Raw genomic sequence first — 24,227 nt, 5'->3', positions numbered from 1 at the left:
CAGACCTGTGGTCTTGCCCCTAGGCAACACTGCTTCCCCAGGTAGGCGTGATCCCTGCCCACAAGACGCTTAGGGTCCACAGGAGGAGTTTAAATCTACAGGATAATCACGCAGGATAGGATTGGGAGTTTGGGACAGGAGACACACCTTTAAAAAGGTCGAGTTGATTGGAGACTGAGAGAGAAGAGGAGCAGTTAAAGAAAAAAAGAATGGCTTACCTGACTTACAACTGGCATCGACAGAGCGAGGGCTACTGACCTGACAGGGGACAACTAACCAATCCATCCCTCAAACACAAAATCTCAAAATCCAAGGCCATTAGGTCACTTCACCTTTCCCTCTAGAGACTGCATGCAGTAGAGCTAAATTTTTTAAACAGTGCTGATTTCACTTAGAAAAGTGCAGATGCCTCCTAGAGCTATTACGACTGATTTTTGGTCAGTGTTTTTCCTATCTGGGAGACCTAAGACAAAAAGAAACCACATCAACTAACTAGTACCAGGTACGTTCCCACCCAACTTAATCCAAGCTACCAGACTAATTAAACAGTCTGGGCTTTATCCAGTGGGGGTTGGGCAGGGAGGGGAATGGAGAGAGAAATGCATTCCAGGTCTTCCAAGCAGATCCTTCCGCCATTAGCTAGGGCTCACTAACTAAATTCAACTTCTGTAGAGGCGGAGTTGGAGAGAGGTGATCTCAGAGATAAACTGAAGCTTCAGTCTCCACCCAACAAACTCAAGGGTATAAGTATAAATAGGCCTTGCCAATTGTCAGGCTGCCTTGGGAATGGTAAAATGCAAAGGGATCAGCTGTTCTGGAAGCCCCACCTGCTCTCCCTCAAATGATGCAAAAGCAAAAACCAAAGGGAAAAAAAAGCATATTTCATCCCCCCAGATGCCAGTATTAGACAAGTGAAATGGGAAACGATAAAGCTAGCAACCCCTTCTTTCAGACCTTTCCAGCTTGGCAGGCTGCTGGAGTTACTCACAGGTGGAGAAGGAATCCTATGACACAAGACTTGGATTTCCTTTGCCCCTCCACCAAAACGGACCAAAATACATACAAGTAAGCATGCAGAACCGGCCTTCAGGAGGCCTTGGAAGGAGAAGGGAACTTGCAGTACATTTGGATTACCTCATCTTAAAAAACCCTCAGAGCAAAATAAAAACCGCTGATGGAATTTTGTTGTCCTCCTGCTGAAGGGAGGAAAAGAAGATGGGTGGAAAAGGCAGTTGGGGTGTAGGCAGATTCCTGGTGAAACCGGGAGAGTTTAAGTGCCATGTTTATTAGCAAATCACCAGTTTTCAACCATTAAGCTTTTGATCTCCACATGGCATACATCCCTGACAACTCCATGCAGTCATTGTCCACTCTTTGTGTGTGTGTGTGTGAGAGAGAGAGAGTGAGTGAATGAAAGTGAGAGAGTGAGAGACATGTATGATATTCTCAAATGAATGGCAAAAGCTGTCCTTCCCAACTCCTCCTTTCACACCCAATTCAGCTCAGCCAGGTGGGTAGAGAACCAGTTCATTGGGTCTTGGGATTTCCTATAGAAGACCTACCTTGCTTTCTCATCAAGTGACTTTCTCCTTTGCTTTATAAATCCTCTATGCTACCTGGCAGCCTGGATGATCAGATGTTGAACTAGACTAAGGAGAGGGATTGGTGGTGGAATTACAATCTGGGAGATCTTTAAGGAAAGAATAGAAAATCATTGGTCCTGGTTTGTTTAGCCATTTACCTGCCTGGAGGCAGGGGGCTTAAGTTCCCTTCTAACCCCAGGATTCTACCCCTAAATATTTGATTAACAAAACCCTGGGGCCAAGGATGAAAGACCAAATCATAACACACAAGATGGAGGAACCATCTATCCGCCCTTTCCTCTCCACCCAAACGGCTACCTTACTATTACGGGCTCTCGTTATATCCCGGCTAGACTACTGTGTCAGCCTTCTCTCTGACCTCCCTTCCTCCTCTCTCGCCCCGCTCCGGTCTATTCTTCACTCCGCTGCCCGGCTCATCTTCCTGCAGAAACGATCTGGGCATGTCACTCCCCTTCTTAAACAACTCCAGTGGTTGCCTATCGACCTCCGCTCCAAACAAAAACTCCTCACTCTAGGCTTCAAGGCTCTCCATCACCTTGCCCCTTCCTACCTCTCCTCCCTTCTCTCTTTCTACCGCCCACCCCGCACGCTCCGCTCCTCTGCCGCCCACCTCCTCGCCGTCCCTCGGTCTCGCCTATCCCGCCGTCGACCCCTGGGTCACGTCCTCCCGCGGTCCTGGAACGCCCTCCCTCCTCACCTCCGCCAAACTGATTCTCTTTCCCTCTTCAAAACCTTACTTAAAAATCACCTCCTCCAAGAGGCCTTCCCAGACTGAGCTCCTCTTCCCCCTCTACTCCCTCTGCCATCCCCCCTTTACCTCTCCGCAGCTAAAGCCTCATTTTCCCCTTTTCCCTCTGCTCCTCCACCTCTCCCTTCCCATCCCCACAGCACTGTACCCGTCCGCTCAACTGTATATATTTTCGTTACCCTATTTATTTTGTTAATGAATTGTACATCGCCTTGATTCTATTTAGTTGCCATTGTTTTTATGAGATGTTCTTCCCCTTGACGCTGTTTAGTGCCATTGTTCTTGTCTGTCCGTCCCCCCCAATTAGACTGTAAGCCCGTCAAACGGCAGGGACTGTCTCTATCTGTTGCCGACTTGTTCATCCCAAGCGCTTAGTACAGTGCTCTGCACATAGTAAGCGCTCAATAAATACTATTGAATGAATGAATGAATGAAAGGAACCAAGCAATAGAGGTTGTCTCAAGTGGAAGGGAAAATGGGAAAGGGAGGGAACGCTGGATAAAAGTAGGAAGATTTTTCCTGGCAGTGGTGAGGTCCAGGTTTTGTTGCTCCAATGCAAAGACTGAGAGCATGCACCACCCCAAATGTACAATCAAATTTTCTTAGGGATGGGGAGTTGCCTTGCCAATTAAAATAGGCAGACTAAGGAAATGTGGTGGAATCACTCCCAACTTTCATTGCAAGTCCAGAATTCCTAGACGAGTCTGTTCACAGTTCTTTCAAAAGCATGTGACTGACCTTTGAATTACAAAGCTATTCCTTTTTTTAATGGTAGTTGTTAAGCACTTACTATGTGCCGGGCACTGTTCTAAGCTCTGAGTTAGATACAAGGTAATCAGGTTAGACACAAAGCCTCACTCTAGGCTTCAAGGCTCTACATCACCTTGCCCCTTCCTACCTCTCCTCCCTTCTCTCTTTCTACTGCCCTCCCCGCATGCTCCGCTCCTCTGCCGCCCACCTCCTCACCGTCCCTCGGTCTCGCCTATCCCGTCGTCGACCCCTGGGCCACATCCTCCCGCGGTCCTGGAATGCCCTCCCTCCTCACCTCCACCAAATTAATTCTCTTCCCCTCTTCAAAACCCTACTTAAAACACCTCCTCCAAGAGGCCTTCCCAGACTGAGCTCCCCTTCTCCCTCTACTCCCTCTACCGCCCCCCCCCTTCACCTCTCTGCAGCTTAACCCTCTTTTCCCCCCATTTCCCTCTGCTCCTCCCCCTCTCCCTTCCCATCCCCTCAGCACTGTACTTGTCTGCTCAACTGTATATATTTTCATCACCCTATTTATTTTGTTAATGAATTGTACATCGCCTTGATTCTATTTAGTTGCCATTGTTTTTACGAGATGTTCCTCCCCTTGACTCTATTTATTGCCATTGTTCTTGTCTGTCTCCCCCAATTAGACCGTAAGCCCATCAAAGGGCAGGGACTGTCTCTATCTGTTGCCGACTTGTTCATTCCAAGTGCTCAGTACAGTGCTCTGCACATAGTAAGCGCTCAATAAATACTATTGAATGAACAAAAGGCTCACAGTCTTAATCCCCGCATTACAGACGAGGGAACTGAGACTGAGAAGTTAAATGACTTGCCCCAGGTCACACAGTAGATTAGAACCCAGGTCCTTAATAAAAAATCCATCAGAGAAACCCCACGACAAGTGACTGCACAGCTCTGAACCCCTACCCTACCTGAGTGACCAGCTGGGTGGAATCTGAATTGGTTGGTGTGGTTTCAACTGAGGTGCATGACAAAAACCCCAAGCTCTTCCCTTTTTCCATTCAGAAGTGATCCAGACCAGGGGTGGGAGTTACTCCTCAGATTACTGAAGAGCCAGGGGCAGACTGTTTAACGGGGTTGTAAGAATAAATTTGTACAGGCAGACATTTTGAGGTTTGGGCACTTCAACTCTGATGCAATCTCCAGCCAGTTTTCCACCTGTGGGTATTTATTTTTCCTCCCTCAGACCCTGCAGCCAAACCATTCTTGACATAAGCACATTGTGTTTGTTCCCAACTGTCTTATTCTCAGGTTTCCTTGATTTATTTCCTAATATTATGAATGGTTTCTTTCTTTCCTTTGATATATATTGGGGATGTAATTTTAAACCCAAATTAGATCCACAAGATCCTTTGGGAAACAGTCCTTGATTAACTGTAAGATTTGTTAATAATTAGAATAACTAGTATCTTGGGCTCACTGACCACCCACAGTGTCTCCTCCCCCTTCTTGCTCTCTCTTTTTCTTTCTGCCATATATATAGTCTATATACCGACTCTCTCAAACCTGCCAGTCTCCCTCTCACATATTCACCCACTCACTCTCTCCCACTTGCATTATCAATCAATCGATGGTATTTATTGAGGACTTACTGTGGAAAGAGAACTCTAAGTGCTTGGGAGAGTACAATATAACAGAATCCGTAGACACATTCCCTGCCCACAAGAGCTTACGGTCTAGTGGAAGTCACAGACAATTAAAATTAATTATGGATCTGTCCAGAAGTGCCATGTGGCTGGGAGTGGGGTAAATAAGTGTTTAAAGGATCAACTGCAAGGGCAATGCAGAAGGGAGAGGGAGTAGGGGAAATGAGGGCTTAGTTGGGGAAGGCCCCTTGAAGGAGAAGTGATTTTAATAAGGCTTTGAAGGTGGGGAAAATGGTGGGCTGTGGTATATGAAATGGGAGGGAGTTCAAGTCAGAGGGAGGATGTGGGGAAGGGGTCGATGAGGAGATAGAAGAGATCAAGGTTCAGTGAGTAGGTTGGCATTAGAGGAGCAAAGTGTGCCAACTGGGTTGAGGTAGGAGAGTAGCGAGGGGAGGTAGGAAGGGGTGAGTTGGTTGAGTGCTTTAAAGCTGATGGTCAAGAGTTTCTGTTTGATGTGGAGGTGGATGAGAAACCAGTGGCTGTTCTTCAGGAATGGGGAGGCATGGACTGAACTTTTTTTCAAAAAATGATCCGGGCAGCAGAGTGAAGTATGGACTGAGTAGGGGGAGACAGGAGGCAGGGAGGTCATTGAGGAGGCTGAAGCAGTAGTCAAGGCAGGATAGGATAAGTGCTTGGGTCAGAGTAGCAGCGGTTTGGATAGAGAGGAAAGAGTGGATTTTAGTGATGTTATGAAAATAGAACCAACAGGATTTGGTGACAGACTGAATAAGAGAGATGAGTCGAGGACAATGCCGAGGTTTTGGTCTTGTGCAATGGGGAGGATAGTGTTGTGTCTACCCGTCTTTCCCACCACTGTAGACGTTTTGGGTGGGAAGATAAGTTCTGTTTTGGGTGGTTAGGTAGAGCTGTTCTGAATGCAGGAGGAAATGCAAGACTGCAGAGAAGGAGAAGGGTCAGGGCTGGAGAGGCAGATTTGGGAATCATCGATGTAGAGATGCTAGTTGAAACCATAGGAGCAAATGAGTTCTCCAAGGGAGTGGGTGTAGATGGAGAATCAAAGGGGACCAGAACTGAGCCGTGAGGGAGTCCCACAGTTAGAGGGTGGGAGGCAGAGGAGCCCGAGAAGGAGCGGCCAGAGAGATAGGAGAACCAGGAGAGGACGCTGTCAGTGAAGCCAAGGTTAGATAATGTTTCCAGGGGAAGGGGGTGATCAACAGTGTCAAAAGCAGCTGAGAGGTCGAGAAGGATTAGGATGGAGTAGCATCCATTGGATTTGGCAAGAAGGAGGTCACTGGTCACCTTAGAGACAGGGCAGCTTCTGTGGAGTGAAGGGGGAGGAAGCAGATTGCAGGGGGTTGACAACAGAATTGGAGAAGTGGAGGGGGAGGGAGGGGTGTAGACAACAGAATTGGAGGAGAAGTGGAGGGGGAGGGAGGAGTGTAGACAACTCGCTCAAGGAGTTTGGAGAGGAATGGTAGGAGGGAGATAACTGGAGGGAGCCATGAGGGACAAGGGAGGGGTTTTTTTAGGATGAGGCTATGTAAGCATGTTTGAATGTAGTGGGGAAGGAGTTATTGGAGGGTGAGCAGTTGAAGATCATGATCAGGGAGAGAAGAAAAGAAAGAGCAAGTGTTTTGATAAGGTGCTAAGAGATAGAGTCAAAGGTGCAGGTGGAAGGAGTTGTTACCCACCTTCTACTTGCTCATCTAGCAACATGTCTAAAATTGTCCTTCTCATCTTCCCACCCAAATCCACTCTCCCCCACCCCGGGGTTTTCCATCTTCCTTATCCCAAAAGCCCGCAACCTTGGGGTCGTCCTCGACTCCTCAGTGTCCTTCAGCTCTCATATTTAATCAACAACTAAATTCTGCCAGTTTCCCTTCTCTTCCCCTCCACAAGGTTTTCCAGATCCACCCCTTCTCGATGCAAACAGCCACCTTTATATCACAATTAGAATATCGTATCCGACCCTTTTCTGGTCTCCCAGCCTCCAGCCTCTCCCCATTCAGTCTCTATTACACGTTGCTGTTTCAGATCATCTTCCTGCAACATTGCTTGGCCGTGTATCTCTTTGTTCTCTTCATTTCTCAACATCCCCCAGGGGTATCCCATTTCCCTCTGCCTCAAACATTGGCTTTAAGCCTTTCCACCGGCTTTACCCCTCTTACACATTGGCTCTCTTCACCCACCACTTACCCCTCAACTACATAAGACCATACGCACTGCCTCTACTGGGTCAGACCAATGATCAAATCAGGTGGTTATTCTTGTCTCTAAAACAGAAACACTTGGGTGCCAGGAACAAAAGTGAGCTGATTCCCCTCTTTGGCATTCATCCTCACTGTTAGGACAATCCTAACAGCCCAACCTTTATTTCTAGTAGCCGATTAGAAATCTCCTATCCCTGAATTTGTCCAAACCCATCTTGATCCTGCTCATATTTTCTGTCTGCACAACTTCCTGCGATAACTAATTCCATAAACCCACCATCTGCTGGGGGAAGAAGAGGATCCTTTTGTTTATGCTCAAGGGAGTGCCTTTTCCTGGAAGTGAGAGATTTTATGGATGGCACTGTGCTCTGAAAGGGGACGATCAATCAATCAATCAATCGTATTTATTGAGCACTTGAGTGCAGAGCAATGTATTAAGCACTTGGGAAAGGACAACAGAATTGGTAGACACGATCCCTGCCCTCAAGGAGTTTACAGTCTACAGAAAGAAACAGATTAAAATGGATTACAAATAAAGGGCAGTGTGGTCTAATGGAAAGAGCATGGGTCTGGGAGGCAGGAGACCTGGTTTTTAGACTTAGCTTTGCCACTGGGCCACTGTGTTACTTTAAGTAAATCACGTCACCTTTATGTTTGTTTACTCACATGTAAAATGAATATCCGCTACTTCCTGCTTCCCAGGGATAGTGTAAAGACAAAATGAGATCACCGGGGTGAAAGTCCTTAATAAAAATAAAAGCTTGATACAAATTTATAGGATTTTTATATTATGCAAAATCTTATATATACTAAAAATGAAAAGAATAATTCCCTGTTGGCTTTATCCACAGGCACACACCGGAATGTAAAGGCATTTCCTCTTTGCTCTTTCCTCTGAAAGAGAAGGGATCCTGAGGGGCAACAAAAATGAAATATAGAAGGGGGGGAACAGGTCCTCTCATCTCTCCGAGCCTGTGAAGACCAGGTTCCCTGTGAGTCCTACCTCTTCTTCCTCCTCTCTCCATTCCAGAACTGATCACCATCGATGGTACTTATAATAATAATGTTGGTATTTAAGTGCTTACTATGTGCAGAGCACTGTTCTAAGCACTGGGGTAGATACAGGATAGTCAGGTTGTCCCACATGGGACTCACAGTCTTAATCCCCATTTTACAGATGAGGTACCTGAGGCACCGAGAAGTTCAGTGACTTGCCCACGGTCACACAGCTGACAAGTGGCAGAACTGGGATTCGAACCCATGACCTCCGACTCCCAAACCCATGTTCTTTCCACTGAGCCATGCTACTTATTGAGTGCTCACTATGTGCAGCACACCATACTAAGCACTTGGGAGTCTGCACTACATTTCTTTTCTTCACATTCTACTCCCTCTTATTTTTTCCCTCATTCTTTTTTCTCCCTTTTTCTTTGTTTTCTTCTTCTGTGGTTTTGTTTCCATTTGTCTTAATAGCAAGAAATATAAGTATATATATATGCATGTATACATATTTATATATCTCAATATTAGGAAGGTGTTACGTATGTGTGCTTTTACATGTGAACCCGGAGGTGTATTTGAATGTGTGCGCTAAAGGGTCTGTGCGTGAGAATGGTGGGGTTGATTACTGCCAGGACTAACTTTTTGGGGGTGGGAGAGTTTGTTTTCTTGTAATCATGGCTATTTGGGGCAGCACCCTGGGCTTGCTCGCAACAGGCCACCAAACCAGCCCAGGTCTAAAATTCTAGGCCTCCGGGTTCTCCTCCAATTACGAGTCGCTTCAATAGTGTAAACACGCCGCCAAGTAGCACAGAACCAGCCATGGAACTTGACTAAACAATCCCAGCTGGACCCGCGGGCACCGGTACTGGCTGAACGGTGGGTGATGACATCCCCAGCTTCTGACTACTGGGCGCCGCACTGAGGCCGAGCGGAACAGCTGGCTCTGCCATACTTACCAGCCTGGGATATTCTGACTTTAGAGGTCATTGTGTTCTTTTAAGTGTTCTCGTTTCCAGAGTTTTTTGCAATTGCCATGTTTTCTAACTTTTGGACCGCCTTATGTCACAGGCTGAGGGAGGTGTGGAGCTACCAGGATCAGGCAGCTTTGAGATGCTCCCATAGACCAGACAACCCAGAGAAATTGGGGAATCCCCAACCAGCCTGGGCCATGTAGCAAAAACCGCTAAAGCCAATGCAATTTGTGGCTCATTTCAGCAGCCTGAGGGAGGGCCCAAAGGGTCACGGTTGCAAGAAGTGACTACTCCGTTTGCATAAGGAATGGCAGCCCTGGAGAACACATGAGACATGAAATATCACTAAATGAAAGGGGGCATCTGTTGATTTGAGGGGGTCTCTCTTACCCAAGCCAGACAATCCCAGGGCTCGGGACTCATGGATAGCACAGTGGAAACCACGTAAAACACACTTCTCGGCATGAATGAGGATACTACTGCACACGTGTGTGTTCTCAGGCCACTGGAGTTCTGGCAGCGGTCCAAGAAGGTCTGAGCCAGGAAAGGCCACAAGCACATGCCACCGCCCACTGCTCAGTCCAGGAATCAGACTGAGGCCAGTGGGCCAGGTCCAGTGTGGCTGGCCTCTAACACTCAGACCGAGAGCCTTGGGAGAGTGATCTTAAGGATTTTTCTAAAAAGGATACCATCCAACAATGAGATCCACTCCCAGTCCTCTTTCTGCCTGCATGAAATACGAGCCCTTCACCCTAAGTTTTTTGACACCCATAAAATGCCTTTGTCACTGTTTGAAAGTTCACGCCTGGTAAAAAAAATCTCCAAGGCTCTTGAAAAAAAGAAGCCGTGTAATTACAGCCTCTACCAAATGCTTTATCAGGTACTTTCAGTGCAAGTTTTCATGTCCATTAAAGGCTACTTGTCAACATTTCCATCTCAGTGAAGAGGAATCCTTGAAAGAATAGTACCATTAAAAAATAGAAAGCTACAAGAAGGTTAAAATAATACATAACCAAGTGGAGGAATTCATATTTCTTTCCAACCCAAGGCTGTTAATTTGGCTGTCCTGCCCCACTTGAAAAAGGATAGGAAAGAATAAGTCAGGAGACCCTGGCCTTTCTTATCATGAGATAGATTTTACCTTTCTATTTTCTCCTTGCCATCTGTATTTCCAGCCAGTCAGTCAATCAAGGAACACATTCGTGACAATTTCTCCCAAGAAGCAGACAGCCCAAACGATTAACTTGATAAAGTTTCAGGAACCAAGCCAGGTTTCCCCGTTATCCCATACACCGGAAAAATCACCAGCCTGCCACCCTCCTGAGCTTGGTCCGCATAGGCCATAAAAGCTCAGGAATGGAAGGGGCCTTGAAAGGAGAGGCAGTTTCTCCGAATTTGCTCGTCACGCACTGTCAAGCCAGAAGAATTCTGAAGTCCCATACCTACCCTGACTAAGCCCTCATTTTCTCTTCCCCCACTCCCTTCTGCATTGCCCTTACACTTCGATTTGTACCCTTTATTGACCCAACCCTCAGCCCTGGAGGACTTAGGTACACAGCCATAATTTATTTATATTAATATCCATCTCCCTCTCTAGACTGTAAGCCGTTTACGGGCATTCATTCATTCATTCATTCAATAGTATTTATTGAGCGCTTACTATGTGCAGAGCACTGTACTAAGCGCTTGGGATGAACAAGTCGGCAACAGATAGAGACAGTCCCTGCCCTTTGACGGGCTTACAGTCTAATCGGGGGAGACGGACAGACAAGAACGATGGCAATAAATAGAGTCAAGGGGAAGAACATCTCGTAAAAACAATGGCAATTAAATAGAATCGACGCGATGTACAATTCATTAGCAAAATAAATAGGGTAACGAAAATATATACAGTTGAGCGGACGAGTACAGTGCTGTGGGGATGGGAAGGGAGAGGTGGAGGAGCAGAGGGAAAGGGGGAAAAAGAGGGTTTAGCTGCGGAGAGGTAAAGGGGGGGTGGCAGAGGGAGTAGAGGGAGAAGAGGAGCTCAGTCTGGGAAGGCCTCTTGGAGGAGGTGAGTTTTAAGTAGGGTTTTGAAGAGGGGAAGAGAATCAGTTTGGCGGAGGTGAGGAGGGAGGGCGTTCCAGGACCGCGGGAGGACGTGGCCCGGGGGTCGACGGCGGGATAGGCGAGACCGAGGGACGGTGAGGAGGTGGGCGGCAGAGGAGCGGAGCGTGCGGGGTGGGTGGTAGAAAGAGAGAAGGGAGGAGAGGTAGGAAGGGGCAAGGTGATGTAGAGCCTTGAAGCCTAGAGTGAGGAGTTTTTGTTTGGAGCGGAGGTCGATAGGCAACCACTGGAGTTGTTTAAGAAGGGGAGTGACATGCCCAGATCGTTTCTGCAGGAAGATGAGCCGGGAAGCGGAGTGAAGAATAGACTGGAGCGGGGCGAGAGAGGAGGAAGGGAGGTCAGAGAGAAGGCCGACACAGTAGTCTAGCCGGGATATAACGAGAGCCCATAGCAGTAAGGTAGCCGTTTGGGTGGAGAGGAAAGGGCGGATCTTGGCGATATTGTAGAGGTGAAACCGGCAGGTCTCGGTAACGGATAGGATGTGTGGGGTGAACGAGAGAGACGAGTCAAGGATGACACCGAGATTGCGGGCCTGAGAGACGGGAAGGATGGTCGTGCCATCCACGGTGATAGGGAAGTCTGGGAGAGGACCGGGTTTGGGAGGGAAGATGAGGAGCTCAGTCTTGCTCATGTTGAGTTTTAGGTGGCGGGCCGACATCCAGGTGGAGACGTCCCGGAGGCAGGAGGAGATGCGAGCCTGAAGGGAGGGGGAGAGGACAGGGCGGAGATGTAGATCTGCGTGTCATCTGTGTAGAGATGGTAGTCAAAGCCGTGAGAGCGAATGAGTTCACCAAGGGAGTGAGTGTAAATGGAGAACAGAACAGGGCCAAGAACTGACCCTTGAGGAACTCCAACAGTTAAAGGATGGGAGGGGGAGGAGGCGCCAGCGAAGGAGACCGGGAATGACCGGCCAGAGAGGTAAGAGGAGAACCAGGAGAGGACGGAGTCCGTGAAGCCAAGGTGAGATAAGGTATGGAGGAGGAGGGGATGGTCGACAGTGTCAAAGGCAGCAGAGAGGTCAAGGAGGATTAGAATGGAGTAGGAGCCATTGGATTTGGCAGGGAACCTGTCTACCAACTTTGTTGTTTTGTACTCTCCCAAGCTTAGTATAGTGCTCTTCACAGAATAAACACTCAGTAACTATCACTAATTGATTAGGTGCATGCCGAACTGGGCACTACGTGATTGGAAAAGGCCAGCTGAGAGTGGACACACCAGCACCAGTCATTGACTCACTTGAGCTGCATTTGGTTCCATCCCCAATCTCAGTGGTTCTCAATCAATCAATTAATGGCCATCTACTGCAGGCAGAGGACTGTAACAAGCAGTTGGGAGAGTTCAATATAATAGACATGATCCCTGCCCTCAAGAAGCTAAGAATCTAGTTACCCCATGGATGCTGATCGGAATGTGCTATCCTTATTCAAAAAATAACTAGGTGAGACAGATGGGACTGGTGCAAAAAGAGGTCTGACAAAATGCATGTTTCCTGCTCTGTTGCCATGAGTTAGAGGCTCGTTCATCTAGAACAGGGACTCTACCTGCCAGAGTTTCTGCCGGGAAGGGGAAGGTTGGCAGAAGGTGGGTGTGGAGAGGAAAGACGAGTGTCCCAGACTTGCATTTCCCCACTTTTGGAACAGACTCTGGGGAAGCAGCATAGCCTTAGTGGAAAGAGTGTGGGCCTGGGAGTTAGAAAACCTGGGTTGTAGTCCCGGCTCTACTTCTTGTCTGTTGTATAACCTTGGGCAAGTCATTTAACTTCTCTGGGCCTCAGTTTCCTCATCTGGCTTCTGACTCCCAGACCACCATTCTCTCCATCTTCAAAGCTTGGCTAAAATCATGTGTGTCCCCTCCGGGAAGCCTTTTCTGACTAGCCTCTCTTCTCCCCACCCTACTCTCCCTCCCTTTTGTGTCACCTATGCATTTGGGTCCCTACACCCTAACCACTTTTATCCTCACCCCACCCCCACAGCACTTATGTACGTCTCTTTATACTCTGCTGCTTCCCCTTTTTGTAATTTATTTGAATGTCCGGTCTCCCCTCCTAGAGGGCAGGGTTAATGTCTATCAACTCTATTGTATTCTCTCAAGGGCTTAGTTCAGTGCCCTCCACACAGTAAGCGCTCAATAACTGCCATAAGTGATTGGCAGAGAATAGATGCAAAGAATAGAGACAAATGAATAAATAAATCAACAGATAAAGATGTGAATGCAGAGGTGATTGATGGGAGGGAAATGAGAGGATTACTCAGGTTTGGAAGGGGCATGGTTTAAAAAAGGGCTCCTTTAGCCACATTGTTCTTCAGCTCATTGTTATGGTTTTCCTTTCCATTTTCCATTGTTCTTCCCTTTCTCTAATTTTTGTCTTTCCTACTAAGCTGCATACGATCTGTATATCTATGTATATAGTGTCCTAGAGTGTTTTATCCTAGAGAATGAAATCTTAGGAACACGAGTCTTCGCTTTAACTTCCGCTATTAAATTAGCGGATGAGCAAAATGAGGGTTTAGAATGTCAGCGATATCTAGCATTCTCTTTCACGAACTCTGTAATGCCTTCGCACAAGGTGATTGTGAGACTAAATGAGATGATAGATATATTCAGAGCACTGAATTGCTTGAAAGAAAAGTGTCCTATAAACGCATCACCACAATTCTTCCTAAAGAGAGGCAAGGTTAAAATCACTTTAAACTGTAAAATACCCCACCAGCATGTTCCCTTTCAAGCTGCAATCACCAAACTGTTTACTCAAAAGACTCCATCAACAGCAAACATTTGACAGAGCTTTTGCAGAAGAGAAACCAGTACTGTAGCATTTGATGCAAACACCTTTGCAAATGAAGCAGGAAAACAGACATAATTAGAACAGCCTTTTGCCAGAGGAGTCCTTCCTTGGAAATAGTCACGTGACTTATGTATACTTTAGGGCAGCCACAGAAAAATCCAGCACATACCGCCAGACATTGCCAAGGGGAAAGGAGAGGGGGAGAGGGAAGGGAAGGGACAGAGGGAGGGGGAGGGGCAGAAGAGGAGAAATCTGCCATGCCTCAACAAAAGGAAGTCAGGAAAGGAAAAAATCATTCAAAGGAAGTTTGTTGAAGTTTTGAGACGAAGGCCGAAGGGAGAAAAGAGCTGGAAAAGGCCACAAATGACAGGGTGGCTGGCCCGATGAGTTGGCCGGTGTTTTCAGCCTAAACAGATGAAGCCTAAGAAATTTAAAATGTAGAAGTAAGTGTGTTTCTGTCTCTTTGGGGGATAATCAACCTTTTGTCTCCACCTCCAACTCGTCTTGCGGATGACTGGCCAAGAGCTAGAGATATGTTTTTCCCCTTTCTCACGATCAGTTGGCTCTCATTCAGAACATTTATCTGGCTCTGACTAGTGGTTTCATCATATCTGACTTTCCTATGACTGATTTAAGTAATTTTCCTCAATTCTAGAAAACCAGTGAGTTCATAATAATTCCACTGAACTCCAAATACAAAGAAATGACGCCGACCTACTCACCGTGCCTCAATCTAATCTACCTGCCCCTGACCCCTTGCCCACATCCTGCCTCCATCCTGGAGATTCCCTCCCTCTTCATAGCCGACAGTCCACCACTCTCCCCACCATCAAAACCCTCCTAAAATCCCATCTCCTCCAAGAGGCCTTTCCTGACTGAGCCCTCCTTTCCCCTATCTGCCCTCCCTTCTGCGTTTCCTATGCGCTTGGGTCTGTCCCCCAGAAACACTTTGATTTTCACCCTACCCCCACAGGACCATACATATCCACCCTGCGATGTATTTTAACATCCATCTTCCCCTCTAGTCTGTAAGCTCCCTGTGGGCAGGGAGCTTGTCCTGGATCTGTACTCCTTAAGTTCCTGATAGTCGGCCCCCACTCAGTTCCACGGCACTTACGTACATATTCTTACACTCTGCTATTTCCCCGATCCGTATTTTTTTTTTTAATGTCTATCCCCACCCCACCCCCGCCCCGGCCTGGAAGCTCTTTGTAGGCAGGGGCCGCCGTGTCTACCAACTCTCTCCTATTATGCTTTCCCGGCAAGAGCTCAATAAAGTCGAGGGATTGATTGACTCCTACCGGTGGGTTATTGGTGTAAAGGGTAGTCACTGTTCTGAGGTTATGCCCAAGTTCTGGAAACATGAGCAACACAGTTCTTCATCTTGATACCACCATGCCATCATTGCCATTTCTGCCCCAAGCTCGTCTACGATGCACCGACTGTGGTTTCATCAGCGACTTGGAGGAGGGAAGGGAAATTAAAAAGAAAAGGAAAAACAAAACAAGCAGATGGCACAATCGCTACACAGGTTTCCGGGAAAGACGCACATCAGAGAGCTTGAAGTATAACAATGGCACTGAGCTAAGAGCCGCCAAACCCCACCGATGAGCTATTACTTACCGTAAATGGTACTTAGGGTATAAACATAATCTTGGACTCATGTGGAGTTTCTTCCTCTCCTATCTTCTCAAACCCTGTAAGACAGTAACTGAGTCACTAAAGCCTCTTTGAGTCATTTCAACCGAGATCCCGGAGTAAGGAAAATATATGAACATCTCTAATTTCGTAGGGACGAAATGAACATTTCTTTGGCCAGACCCATCTCCCTCGTCATCATCGATGGCGCTTAGCAAGGGCCTACTGTGTGCACAGGGGAAGCGCTGCCGCCTTGTCAGCTGTGTGACTGTAGGCAAGTCACTTCACTTCTCTGTGCCTCGGTTCCCTCATCTGGAAAATGGGGATTAAGACTGTGAGCCCCACGTGGGACAACCTGATTCCCCTGTGTCTGCCCCAGCGCTTAGAACAGTGCTCTGCACATAGTAAGCGCTTAACAAATGCCAACATTATTATTATTACTTGTGGCTCGGGAACTCTCAACAGAAGCAAAAGCCCACCCGTGCCCGCCCCTCTATTCCACCGAGTTCATCCCTTGGAAGGAGGCGGCGGCTGGTGAGACCATCCTGATCTTAGAGGAACAACTCACCCTGACTCCACACAGTGCTGCGGGAACGTCCAGGGAGAGCGCGCCTAAGACGCCTCCCGCAAGGGTGAGACCTCTCTTGAGGGAGGTGAACGGTAACTCGGGTCTATTTAAAGGTCCATCCGGTAACCCCCGCCTCTCCGGTCAAGCCCTGCCCTCCATAGCAACCACAACAGAAGACAAAAAAGATTTTCGGAGTGGGGAGTCCCTGCCCAGCTTGCCCGGGCACCTGGGGACCAGCTCTCCCCGCATGAACGGCGGGAATTCAGCGATGCGTTCCTTCGGTCGTTTTTATCGAGCCCTTACTGTGTGCACAGCACTGCGCTGAACGCTTGGAAAGTACAGTACAGCAAGAGAGAGATCATTTCCCGCCCGCTACCTCGCCCCCACCCCCTCCAAAAAAAAGGAAAAATCAGAGAGTGCGGCGGGGGTCAAAACGGATGGGCCAGGCGATTTTATTTCGACTCAAATCTCAGCCTGGGCAGCACTGCCTCATCGCCGCCCTACGGGAGTGCAGTGAGAATCAGTTTCAGGCATCCGGAGAGGGAGACTGCAGAGATCCTCGGCCAAGCCCCGTCCCCGCTTGCCGGGCCTCGGTAGTAGAACCGTGTTTCTCGGGGGTCCCCCACCGGGTTGCTCCCCGCGTTGGTTGCAGAAAGCCCTTCCCCCTCAGATAGGCTCTCTCCTCGGCCATTCGGGAGGTGGAACGACCACCTCTCTCCCCCCTCCCCCGCCCGGCCCTCCTCCATACGGCCTGCCTGGGGCGATGTCTGCGCCCAGCAGATCCCGGCCAGGGCACGGGGACGGTGGGACTGGTGGGCTCCGCGGGAGCCGTGCGGGAGCCGGGCCCCGCAGCCCGCGGGGAAGGTCGCAGAGCCGACGGAGACAAAGCCGAAGAGCGAGAGGCGCAAGAGCTGTCCGCCTCTACCCCGCCCCGGGGGCTGGTCTCGGGTCCGGCCCGCCGCCCGCCCCCGGCTCGGCAACTGCTGAAACGGAATAGCCCGGGGGGCTCCTCCGGCTCCGGCTCCCCTCGGGAGGTCCCCCGGGGACGGACGCCAGAGAGAGCCGCGGGCGGGGCCGGGCCCGGGGGACGCCCCTCACAGTGATCGCCGGGGTCCCCGGTCCCGCCCGGGATCGTCCCACCCCGGAGCCCGTTACCTCCGCATGGCCCCGGCCGCCTCCGAGATGCTCCTCCGCCTCCGCCGCCGCCGCCGCCGCCGCCGCCTGCTCCTGCTCCTCCTCCTCCCGCCGCCGCCGCCGCTCGGCCCCTCCTCCCGGATCCCCCTCCCCGCTCCACGTGATGGCGGGAGGGCGGGGACGGTGACAGGTGCGGGGGGCTGCCTCCTGGGACCGGCCAGATCGGCGCGTCATGTCGCGACAGTCCCCAGCCGGGGCTCGGAGAGCAGCTGGACGCCAGGGAGAAGATCGTCCCGCTGCACGGCTCCCGACATATCGTGACCCAGATGCGGTATCGGTGCGGCCGGTTCGTTCCCACCCTCGGCCCGCTAGCAGCCGGCCTCTTGAAGAAACGGCAGGGCGCTGCACCTTATGTCCCTTCGCAGCTCTTCCGCCGTGCTGTTTATTTGGATCCCATTTTAGAGGTGAGGAAGTAACAGGCTCAGAGAGGGAAGGTGACTTGCTCCGGATCACACAGTGAGGCGGGGGTGAAAGGAGAATTCCACCGGAGTAATCTCCGGGGAAGTCATAAATGGGGAACTCCCCAAAAGAGGGACTATCAAGTAAGAGCAGACGAACCAGGCTCCAGCCTGGGGAGTCCTCCTAGTTAGCAAGTAAAGCCAAGAGGAGGACTGACAGAAAAGAAGCTTCCAGTTGGTAGGAGCAGGCCAGTATTATGCTCTCGAGGCAGCAGTCAGAAGGAGTTTCAAGGAGGAGAGGATGGCCGGTCTATAATTATGTGTCAAAGGGAACAGAGAGGTTCAGAAAGATCAGGACAGAGGAGGGACCCGGCGATTTGGATGGAAGGGGGTCACAGCCATGACATTTATTTTAATGTCTGTCTCCCCTTCTAGACTGTAAACCTGGCTGTGGGCAGGGAACGTGTGTACCAGCTCTGTGGGTTCGTACTCTTCCAAGTGGTTGGTACAGTGCTCCGCACACAGCGAGCGCTCAATAAATACCATTGCTTGACCGACTGGTGGATTTTGCAAGAACAGTTTCAGTGAAGTGGTCAAAGTGAAATCCAGTTTAAGGAGCCAGGAAGAGTTGAATAGGCAGGAGATGGAAGCATAGGTGCAGGCAGCCTGGTCAAGGAATTTAGCCAGCAGCAGCAGAAGAAGGATGGCAGTAACTGAATGGAAGTGGGGAGGAGAGGCAGCTGTTCCAGAACGGGGAAGACCTGGACAGAAGAAGGAAGACTTGTTTAATGGCAGAAGGGAAGGAGACAGTGATGGAGCCAGAGAAGAAGGGGATAGAGGTGGAGGAATGAGATCTTTCACAAAGTGGGAAGTGTTGGGATCTAAGGTACCAGTGGAGGTGTTGGCAGTCAGGAAGGGGTACCTGAGGAGAGGGCTTTCCAAGTGGAGAAGGCAGCAACTGGGGAAATTAACATCTAAATGACCTTGATTTCTGTTGGTTCTTAGCTATGCGAGCATGGTAAAAGAGAAAGCAGACAGTGGGGGTGATCCAAGGCTTGAGGTTGGGTGGTCAAGTCCCACAGAGGAATAGGGTTTCGGTGAGTGAAGGAGGATGGGGAGCGGCCAATGAGAAAAGGAAGGAGAAATGGTCTGAGTGAATTGGGGTGATTTTGAGAGACCAGCGGTCACGATGGGAGTATAGGGCTGGTTGAGCGGAGGGGGCTGTGGGCGAGATCATAAGCTATTATGGAGAGAGAAAGAGTGAGAGAGTCCAGATGGAGATGGAAAGTTAGAGATACGATCTCAGAGAAGCAGATGAAGAGTAGAGGCAAAGGTCAGTAGGATTCAGAAGAGTCAGAGTTGTACAATCATCATGAGTGCCTATTGTATGCAGAGCACCCTACTAAGTACTTGGGAGAGGCACAATAGAGTTGGACACCATCTCTGCCCTCAAAAGCCTTATAATCTAGCAGGTGAGACAGATGCTTAAATTAGTTGGAAGTAATGGATTATATAATTTGTGCATATAAATGGAGGCAAAGGTCAGTAGGATTCAGAAGAGTCAGAGTTGTACAATCAATCATCATGAGTGCCTATTGTATGCAGAGCACCCTACTAAGTACTTGGGAGAGGCACAATAGAGTTAGACACCATCTCTGCCCTCAGAAGCCTTATAATCTAGCAGGTGAGACAGATGCTTAAATTAGTTGGAAGTAATGGATTATATAATTTGTGCATATAAATGCTACGGGGGTTATTTAGGGGAAAAAATTTAGGAAGTGCTGAAATGGCAGCTGGGGGAACATCATAAGCCATTTGTCTGTTATGTGACCACCTTGGGCAAGTCACTTAACTTCTCTGTGCCTCAGTTCCTACATCTGTAAAATGAGGATGAAGACTATAAGACCTCTGTGGGACAGCGACTGTGTCCAACCTGATTATCTTGTACCTACCCCAGTGCTTAGAGTGCCTGGCATATAGTAAGCGCTTAAATACCATAATTATTACTATTATTATTAAAAGGTGGGGAGATTAGACCACTCAGGAAAAGCCTCCTGGAGGACCTGTGACTTCAGAAGGGCTTTGAAGATGGGAAGAGCAATGACCTGTCAGCTATCAAGAGAAAGGGAATTGTAGGCAGGGGAAGGGCATGAGCAAGAAGTGAGTGGCAGGTGGGAGTGATGTGAACATTGATGTCACTGAGGATGAAGGAAGGGGATGAAGTCCTGGATTCTCACCAGGAGCACCCAGGGCCCTCACCGTGCCTACTGCCTTTGCTGGTGGCATGCACTCAGGCATTAAACCCATCACGCGGCCACATCCAAATACTGCTCTGTCTGTGGTAACTTCCCCAGAGTCAAGCTGAGTCTGGCTCTCAGCAGAGGCAGCCACTGGGTGGGCCCAGTACACAGAGTGCTGCATTAGGAATCCAGGGCCCAACCCAACGCAACCCGGCTGTCTGCTCTCCCAGCTGAACCTGAAACAAGTGCACACCCTGTCCGACCGTCGATGGAAAACACTCCTCGGCATCAGGAGTTATCAGCATGACCTAGCGGCAAGAGCACGGGCTGGGGAGTCAGAGGATGTGGGCTCACTTGACTTCTCTGTGCCTCATTTACCTCATCTCTAAAATGGAGATTGATACTGTGAGCCCCATGTGGGACAGGGACTGTGTCCAACCTGATTACCTTGTATCTACTCCAGAGCTTAGAACAGTTCTTGGCACTTAAATACTACAATAATAATAATAATAATCATCATCTAAAGTTGCAGAATTTTCTCCAGTTAGAGTCCCCCCAAATTAGAAACCTCTCTCCATCCCTTCCCTCTCCACCCAGGGACCTCCGGTCTCACCAGACCAATTCTAGATGAAGAAACCTGTGGGTTTGAACCTGCCTCTTTCACCCCTCAACCCCCACCACCCAGACCCAGAGATGAGTTCGTGTTTTAGCTCTTCGGTGCATTGGCCTTGGGAGAGCAGGCACCGTTAATAATTGTGGTCTCTGTAAAGCGCTTGCTATGTGCCAAGCGTTGTACTAATCACTGAGGTAGTTACAAAATAATCAGGCCAGACACAGTCCCTGTCCCACATGGAGCCTATAGTCTAAGTAGGAGGGAGAACAGTTATTGAATCCCCATTTTAAAGATGAGGAGATTGAGGCAAGGAGAATCAATTAACTTGCCCCGATTACATAGCAAGAAAGTGATGGAGCTGGGATTAGAAACCAGGTGCTCTGATTCACAGGCCTGTGCTCTTTCCTCTAGGCTATGCTGCTTCTCGGTAAAACGTATGACAGAGATGCCTTATCTGAGCTTTTTCCTGAACCAAAGTTCTGGCTATAGTCTCTGATTTGCCTCCATAACACTCAGCCAATTTTTCCCCCTAGTATTTTCACCATCCCACTCCTTTTCTCCCATAATTGCCTCTATCCGTAACCCTCATCCTCTCTCCTTCAGCCCTAAGCAGATAATGGACCCTAGCCTTTAAAGTAGAAAGGTATATTGGTCACTCATAGTGCTTTAGTAGTTAGAAGATTCTGTAGTCAGTCCCTTGGTAATCGCAGAGGGTTGGTTAGAGGGGAGTCCAGTAAATGACGTGCAGCCGCGAATATCACCTGCACCCGCTAATAATGTTGGTATTTGTTAAGCGCTTACTAGGTGCCGAGCTCATACTGTATCATGTTGCTATATTAGCACTACTGTATTGTATCATACTGTATCATGTTGCTATATTACTGATTTCATTTGTTACTGTTTATTGTTGTCCGTGCTGCCACCCACCTCTCTGGCCTCGCCATGTCCCTCCTCCCCCCCCCCCCCGCCCCTTCCTATCCTCCCCTTCCCCTTCCCCTTCCCCTCTCTCGCTCAGCTCTTTCCCGCTCTCTCCTCTGTCTCCTCCCCCCCTCCCCTCCCCCGCTCTAGAACCCCACTTTACCAGCGCTACCCCTCTTCCCCCTCCCCCTACTCTTCCCCCCACCAAACCCCCTCCTCCCCCCTCCCCCCTTCTCTCTTCCCCACCCACGCCCCATCCCAGTCCTCTTGTCCCACCGCTACCCCTCATCCCCCCTCCCCGTCCAGGGCCCCGCCACCTCCTTCCCATCCAAACCCTCCCCTCCTCCCACCCTTCCCCCCCTCCCCCCTTGCACCCACGGCTACTTTCAAGTGTGGCCTCTGGAACCCCCGCTCTATTACAGGTAAGCTACCTTTCATCCATGACCTTTTCCTCTCCCCCTCTCTCCTCCTCCTCGCCCTTTTGGAAACGTGGCTCTCTCCCGAAGACACGGTCTCCGCCGCCGCTCTCTCCGGCGGAAGCCTCTCCTTCTCCCACTCCCCCAGACTCACCGGTAAGGGAGGAGGCGTCGGCTTCCTCCTCTCGCCCCGTTGCCGCTTCCGCACTATCCCTCCTCCCCCCTCCCTTTCCTTCCCCTCCTTCGAAGCCCATATCATTCGCCTCTACCACCCCCTCCAGATACTTGTCGCTGTCATCTACCGCCCTCCCGGTCCCACCTCCGACTTCTTCAACCACCTTGACCCCTTTCTCACCTTCCTTCTCTCCTTCTCTCTGCCCACTCTGATCCTCGGAGACTTCAACATCCATATGGATGTACCCGACGACTCCTCTGCCGCCCGCCTGCTATCCCTCCTCAACTCTGCCGACCGCCTCCTCCACCATACCGCGCCCACTCACCGACTCGGTCACACCCTCGATCTCGTCATCTCCTACCGCTGCACTATCTCCTCCCTCACCGACTCTGAAATCCCTCTCTCTGACCATAACCTTCTCACCTGCCTCATCTCTCACACTCCCTCCCCCTGCAAATCTTCGCTACTGCCCCACAGAGACCTCCGCTCTCTCGATCCCATCCGTCTTTCCAAAAGCATCTCTCCTCACCTTGCCGCCCTGTCCTCACTTCCCACTCTCGACGATCAGGTCTCCGCTCTCAACTCCACCCTCTCTACTCATCTCGACTCTCTCGCCCCCCTTTCCCTCCGCCGCTCTCGCTCCACTAACCCACAGCCCTGGATCACCTCCTCTGTCCGCCTCCTACGCTCCTATGCTCGAGCTGCTGAGCGCTGCTGGCGAAAGTCCAAGCACCAAGCCGACCTCACACACTTCAACTTTATCCTTTCCTGCCTTAACTCTGCCCTCTCCTCCACCAGGCAAAACTTCTTCTCCTCCCTCATCGACACCCATGCCCGTCACCCCCGCCGATTGTTCCGGACCTTTAACTCTCTCCTTAGGCCCCCTGTACCTCCCCCTCCCCCATCTCTCACCCCCAATGATCTGGCCACCTATTTCCTCACGAAAATCAACACAATCAGGTCTGAGCTCCCCAAAGTCACCCCTCCGCCTCTCCCCTCCCCCCCACCAACCCTCTCCCCTACTTTCCCATCCTTCCCTGCAGTATCCTCAGAGGAGATCTCCTCCCTCCTCGCAAGTGCCACCCCCTCCACCTGCGCCTCGGACCCCATTCCCTCTCACCTTATTAAAACCATCGCCCCTGCCCTCCTCCCTTCCTTAACTTCTATTTTTAACCACTCAATCTCCAATGGCTCCTTCCCCGCTGCCTTCAAACATGCCCACGTCTCCCCCATCCTAAAAAAACCCACTCTTGACCCCACTTCCCCCTCCAGTTATCGCCCTATCTCCCTACTACCCTTCCTTTCCAAAATCCTAGAACGAGTCGTCTACAATCGATGCTTAGAAATCCTTAACTCCCATTCTCTCCTAGACCCCCTCCAATCTGGCTTCCGTCCCCTCCACTCTACCGAGACTGCTCTCTCTAAGGTCACCCATGACCTCCTTCTTGCCAAATCCAATGGCTCCTACTCCATTCTAATCCTCCTTGACCTCTCAGCTGCCTTTGACACTGTCGACCATCCCCTCCTCCTCCATACCTTATCTCACCTTGGCTTCACGGACTCCGTCCTCTCCTGGTTCTCCTCTTACCTCTCTGGCCGGTCATTCTCAGTCTCCTTCGCTGGCGCCTCCTCCCCCTCCCATCCTTTAACTGTTGGAGTTCCTCAAGGGTCAGTTCTCGGCCCTCTTCTGTTCTCTATTTACACTCACTCCCTCGGTGAACTCATTCGCTCTCACGTCTTTGACTACCATCTCTACGCAGATGACACGCAGATCTACATCTCCGCCCCTGTCCTCTCCCCCTCCCTTCAGGCTCGCATCTCCTCCTGCCTCCGGGACGTCTCCACCTGGATGTCGGCCCGCCACCTAAAACTCAACATGAGCAAGACTGAGCTCCTCATCTTCCCTCCCAAACCCGGTCCTCTCCCAGACTTCCCTATCACCGTGGATGGCACGACCATCCTTCCCGTCTCTCAGGCCTGCAATCTTGGTGCCATCCTTGACTCGTCTCTCTCATTCACCCCACACATCCTATCCGTTACCAAGACCTGCCGGTTTCACCTCTACAATATCGCCAAGATCCGCCCTTTCCTCTCCACCCAAACGGCTACCTTACTGCTACGGGCTCTTGTTATATCCCGGCTAGACTACTGTGTCAGCCTTCTCTCTGACCTCCCTTCCTCCTCTCTCGCCCCGCTCCAGTCTATTCTTCACTCCGCTGCCCGGCTCATCTTCCTGCAGAAACGATCTGGGCATGTCACT

General features: G+C 50.1%; 1 protein-coding gene across 2 annotated transcripts in view; it reads right to left on the bottom strand.

Moving 5' to 3' along the window:
- SLC7A6 (solute carrier family 7 member 6) overlaps positions 1-17,218 on the bottom strand; it is a 68,687-nt gene extending 51,469 nt beyond the window's left edge. Inside the window, exons 1-3 of one of the 2 annotated variants that reach the window (XM_029050886.1) lie at positions 17,169-17,218; positions 15,431-15,504; positions 15,109-15,267 (exon numbers count right to left, since the gene is read on the bottom strand). The gene's annotated coding sequence lies outside the window, so the exon portion shown is untranslated. The remainder of the gene's footprint in view (positions 1-15,108; positions 15,268-15,430; positions 15,505-17,168) is intronic. The other variant, XM_029050884.1, reaches the window with a different exon arrangement.
- Positions 17,219-24,227: the final 7,009 nt, after the last annotated feature.

The sequence above is a fragment of the Ornithorhynchus anatinus genome, chromosome X1 (genome assembly GCF_004115215.2).
Source record: "Ornithorhynchus anatinus isolate Pmale09 chromosome X1, mOrnAna1.pri.v4, whole genome shotgun sequence".
In the NCBI taxonomy this organism is placed as follows: domain Eukaryota; kingdom Metazoa; phylum Chordata; class Mammalia; order Monotremata; family Ornithorhynchidae; genus Ornithorhynchus; species Ornithorhynchus anatinus.
The sequence above is the reverse complement of the archived record's forward strand: the minus strand, read 5'-3'. Positions and strand labels throughout refer to the sequence as shown.